The following is a 5,726-nucleotide window of genomic DNA, read 5'->3' as shown; positions in this document are numbered from 1 at the left end:
AAGGGTTGGAAGCAAACACAGAAGCGGTGAAAAAGTGTAAATAAACAAGATAAAGATCAAAAAGCTATGCTATTATAAGTGTCCTCCTTTAAGTTTGGTTATATAAAAACAAAATGGTGACACAAACCACATTTTCTAAAACACTTACCACCATTATAAAGGCAATACGGGGAGACGCTTCCATTGGATGGCAAACAAGCCAGCTGCGTTCCTTCTCACAACGGTGCCCCCTTCTACATCCGGCTGTCTACCAAAATACCCCCCGAAAAAAAAAAAAGAAAGAAAGAAAGAAAACACCACCCACTTAGACTGTGTTTTGCACTAGTTTTGCGCTGGGCATTACGAGACATTTTGAACTAGAAACATTTATTTTTACAATTGAATCACTACTTAATTTAAGGAAACCCATGTTATTATTATTATTATTATTGTTATTATTATTATAAGATATTTTATATTGGCACAGTGCAATCTGGTCAGGCACCGATCTTTTCTTGCTTCCACTGATGCAGTTACCACTGTTTGAGATACCAAAAATGAGTAACCAATGCTTAAAAGCATGGACAATCCTTTGGTTCTTCTGATACTAATTTACTTGTTGTGTTTAAAGATTTCAGTTCCTGCTGATGTGTAAGAAGAATGGGGGGCTTTCCCAAAAAGAGTGTGTTGTGGTATTACAGTGTTAGCGCTTACGCTCAGACAGCCCACAGACAGAAGTAGCCCTGTGTCATCAGGGTAAATAGTAAACTATACGTTGTGTGTTTGTTTATGCATACAGGAAGCCCACAGCCACCTTCAGAAGCCTCTTCAGAGCCTTCCTGCAGGGCCAGCCGTTTGTTTTGTGTGCGAATGATTAATAAAAGGTTAACTCAACCCTCAGTCGGTGGTTGACGAGGCCAGTAAAGCTCCCCCACAATCTCTTCCTTCCTCTGCCTTTCTCTCCTCTCTTTGTCTCTTTTCCTTCGCCACACCTTCCCCTGGGGAATGGAGGAGATTGTGGCTGGAGAGGCAAGGTGGGGCTCTTGGCTCCAGCACAGGTGTGCTTGTTTCCGCCCCTTCCTTTCGCCTTTAATGGTTTCTTGGGCACGCCACCTGTCAGGTTGAAACTACACCCACACCAAATGTTCACTCAAGGGTGCCCCAACAGCTTGTTGTTGTTTTATGAACTATATCGTATTTTCTTTTTTTTATTTTTATTTTTATTTTATTTTTTTAAGGGGGGCGTGGGGGCATAGTTTGAAATACATCTTTTGTGAAAGCAGTCTTGATACATTTTTGACACCTCATATTTCACCTCTCAAAAAGTTTTTTTTTTTTTTTTTTTCTCAATGAAGTTGCTCATGTTACAGGTCATATTATTGCTGGAAAAGGTTGTATCACACAATACCTGGCATGTGAACAGGAGTACACAGACTTTTCATATCCAGTGTATTATTAAGAAATACTTGGATTATTTTATATGTGCCCAAGAATTTTTTTCTCACACAAATATTTACTGTAATTATGACTTCATTGCATTAACATTACACATTGATGTTTGGACTTACACACAAAATCTGGTTATATATACTAACTTTCAATCAAGTGCAAAAATATTACAAAAGTCTAACCAACTGTATAATAAGAGAAAATTAAACATAACTAACTACTCACCCTTTACTGACACATGATGTAGGCGCAGCATGTACGAAACAAAGTGTTGCTGAAAGCAATTTGACTTCATGCATTGTTCTTTTAAACATTCTTAAATGCCATATAAGTACACAAACGTGAACTGCATATTGATACTTAAAAGTAACTTTGTACTCGTCAATAGCTCTGAGGATTTTTCATGTCTTGGAGATGAGTTAGCTGAGAACCACACATGAAAGTAGATTAAAATCCTTTAAATGCTCACTGAATTGAAGTCGCATAGGATACACGCGATGATGAATTGACCTCTGAAGTTTTGTGTGAATAAAGAGGTATCTTTTTTTTTTTTTCCAGAAAGCTTCTGGTCAGATTCTGAATTTAAAGCTACAATTCACATTTTCCTCATGCAAATTATGTCTCCTGCTTCTACCGAAGCTAAGTACCGACTCTGTCACAGCCGCCGGCTTTTTACATGCTGAAAAGTCTTTTTCTCTGGCTTCTCCTTCTCAGCTCTCTTTCAAACTGCCCTGGGGCTGCTGCAGTACAGGTCCCAGGCCCTAAGAGGTCAAAGTTCACAGAGAGACAATGGGTTCCCACTCTGGGTCAGTTGTGGTGAAGAAAACAAAAAAGCGGTGAAGACCTGGCATGGACAAAACTAATGCAGTGTTTTAAGGTGGAGGAGCGGCAACAATGCACAAGGGAAAGAAGATATGTTTGAAAAACAGAAATAAATAGTATAACAGGAGTTATTGAAAAATAATATTATGAACTAAGCCAACGAATCAGGAAAATGAAGCTCTACTAACAACGAGTTTCTACTTTACTATACTTGCTGAAATCCCTCTAACTTGTTCATACCGCTCCACCACCCTGCTGACTTTCCCTCTTTTCCCCCTTCTTTTTTTAATCCAGTACCATTGATCATGCATGCAGAAATTGAGCACGCCCAGCCAACAGGATAGGTTAGCTGCATGGTGCAAGGCCCTGTCCTACATACTGTTCCCTCGCTATGGTCCACCAGACCACAGTCACACCCTCCCCCTGATTTGCCTCACACAAACACACGCACACACACACCGCACTAACCAACACAAGCACACATTACTACAGTATATTCTACGTGGATTATCTTGACCAAAATGTTTCAGACAGGTGCACACTGAATCTGGCTTTAATTTCTGTCTTTGATTCTTAGATTTGTTCGGTTTTAGGTAAATGACGGCTCTGCTCAGCTGACCAAACTCTCCCCGGTTGAGAGAGTAGCTGACGTCGAGGTAATGCTGCTAATCTTCCACTTAGCTGGTTAGGTCTGCCTGTCACATGGGGTTGACACCGCAGGAGTAATACTGTACGAAATAAGGACCAGTAAATACCGGAATGGGGTTAGATTAGGTTGAACTTTGGCTGTGTAAGAAGTGGATGAGAGATGTAGAGCGTTGACCACGGCTGCTTTGGGCACAATGCATGGGAATGGGAGCTGGGTAGCTTGAAAGGTGTGCTGAAAGGTACTGGAGAGTTGGACAAGGATGATTACAGAGCTTTTAAGAATGAGTGGTTTGATTTGGATGAGATCCGTATTTTTCCAGCTTTTCGTTTTCCTCTTTTAGGATGTTGTTATTACTCAGGATTGCTATACTTGTACACATACACAGTAAATTCTGTAAAGTAAATTTGACTCTATTTAGAGTGGGGCCAAATAGACTCAGTTTTAGCGTAATATTTAGGCTACACTTGGAAGAGAGTAAAATAAAGAATTGGAAAAAATAAAAGTGACTCAAGGAACGAAGTCACAACCTTCACAGCTTGGGAGACAATCTACTCACAAAGTCATGCAATTCCTGCTTTCTGTTAGTATATCGCTCGTGTCAGCTGCAATTGATTCCATGATTCTTCCTCCAAGACCAAAAGCGATGTCTTTGGTCATTTGGAGGAAAAACAAACTGTAGGAGTTGGCATAGCTCAGGTGGTAGTGTGACAGTTTCCCAAGCTGAAGGTCGTGAGTTCCTTCCTCAACCCTTGAGTTCCTTTTATTTATTTTTTTCCCCCAATTTTTTATTTTGCTCTCTTCCTAGTGTAAATCTTAGCCTACTCTAAAACTGAGCATATTTGGTCCCTCGCTAAATAGAATCAAATTTACTCTCAATAGAGTCAAATTTAAGCTACCTCAAATGTCATGCGTACTATATGCAGTTGGAACCCTCGCATACTTGCAGTTCGGCACCTGCGGATTCACGTATTTGTTGATTTCCCCCCCAAAATATTTTAAATCAGGTGTCTCAAACTCAACTTATGTGTGGGCCACTGCAGATGAAATCTGGGTGTGTCTGGGCCGCATCAAGTATTCGCAAAAAACGGGTTCAAATATAAAAAAAAAAATTACAACTAATAAAATTTTCTCAATCGTTTTTTAATAATTAATAATAATTAATTTATTAATCGAGGAATAAGCGGTCAAGAAAATGGATGGATGGATGGATAATTTATTAATCGTTTTTTTTTTTTTTTTTTTAAATAACAGTTAATAAGTTTGTCAACAAGACAAGTAGGGGTCGCACTAAAATTTAACTTTGATGTCAAGTAGGGGGTCACAAAATATCATCCTGCATGCCGGAAATGGCCCCCGGGCTGCAAGTTTGAGACCATTGTTTTGAATGAGTTTTTTGTTGTTTGTTTTGTCCCCAACCCCCAGCACCCCCCTCATTTTTTTCATAGAAACACATACTGAATGTTATCTGAGGTAGTTTTTTTTCTTTCTTTTTTTAAATTTAAACAAAACAATTCCACCTCCCCAAATGCATCAGTTATATTTGGATTTTCGCTATTCACAGGCTGGCCAGGTCCCTATCCCCCGTGAAATCAGGTGTGCAGTACAGTATATAAGTAATTCAACTCATACTTCAACTTAAGACTTAGAGATGAGCTACTTCCACACGTTTGAAAATATTCCCTTGTTCAACTAAAACTTCTATATTTCACTGTACTTGTCATACAATAGGCCAGCAGCAATTATTCCATAAACAGGACACAGTGGTTGCATCAATGAGATGAGCATGATACAGAGAAATGCTCAATGAACACAACAGACACTAATGACAGTTAATTGATACAAGCAACTGAAAAGCAACCTAGCAGGCTGCTGCCAATCAGGAGGGACATGCCAACTGAATTTTAAGCAAGAGTCTGCCTGGGTCAGTCCAAAATGTAGATAATACATAGCATGAATGATCCTGTATTTTCATTGAACAGTACGTTTATTGTCACAGATATAGTTTGGGGATGGTGTTGAATTGCAGTGCCTCATATACTAAGAGGTATTTTGTATGTCTTGTCGCTGTTGTGTAGCTACATATAGTGAAAAGTGCTGGTAGCTTGTCATAAGACCACCATGCTGTTCATGAATGTACCTGTTTTTTGTTTTTTTTGTTTTAAATATAAGTGAATGTAATGTTATCCAAGAAACTACTGAAAATGTGCACACAAACCACAGAAAAAAAGGACCGGATTTGAAGCCAAATGTAAAAAGAAAGACCCTTTTCACTCCACTAGACATATAAAGGCAGACTTCATGTCCCAAGGATATGTTTTCCTTTAGCGTCATGTTGTCTTTGGGAGCAAACTCCACACTAGAGAGGCCCCAGTCCCTCATACACTTGACCTTGAAATACAGGAAAGCATGACTTTCCCTCAGTAATGCATCAAAACAAAAATACAAGTGTATTAAATATAGTCCACTCCAGGATGTTGTTCCACGTCATAGCCCCTTGATTCTTCTCGCATATTGCCAGGAATGATGGCCTCTTCTTCATGATAATGCTGCACAGAGAGGGAGAAAGAGGCTGGGGTATAGATAGAGGAGAAATATTCAAAAGCGCCTACATGGGCCGTCACGTTGTGATGGGCCAATGACGTGAGCGGAGGGAAACACAAGTAAGAGCGCGCCAATGGCACCATGAATAAAGACAGGCCGGTGGGGGGGCGGGGCCTCTCTCTCCCCCCTCCCCTGTGTGTGTGCGTGTGTGTGACGCTCACCCCTCCTCCTACGAAGCACCCCCCCCCCGTCCCCCCCCCCCCCCGCCCCCTCCCCTCGGTTTTTT

Source organism: Festucalex cinctus, chromosome 8 (genome assembly GCF_051991245.1).
Source record: "Festucalex cinctus isolate MCC-2025b chromosome 8, RoL_Fcin_1.0, whole genome shotgun sequence".
NCBI lineage: Eukaryota > Metazoa > Chordata > Actinopteri > Syngnathiformes > Syngnathidae > Festucalex > Festucalex cinctus.
The sequence above is the reverse complement of the archived record's forward strand: the minus strand, read 5'-3'. Positions refer to the sequence as shown.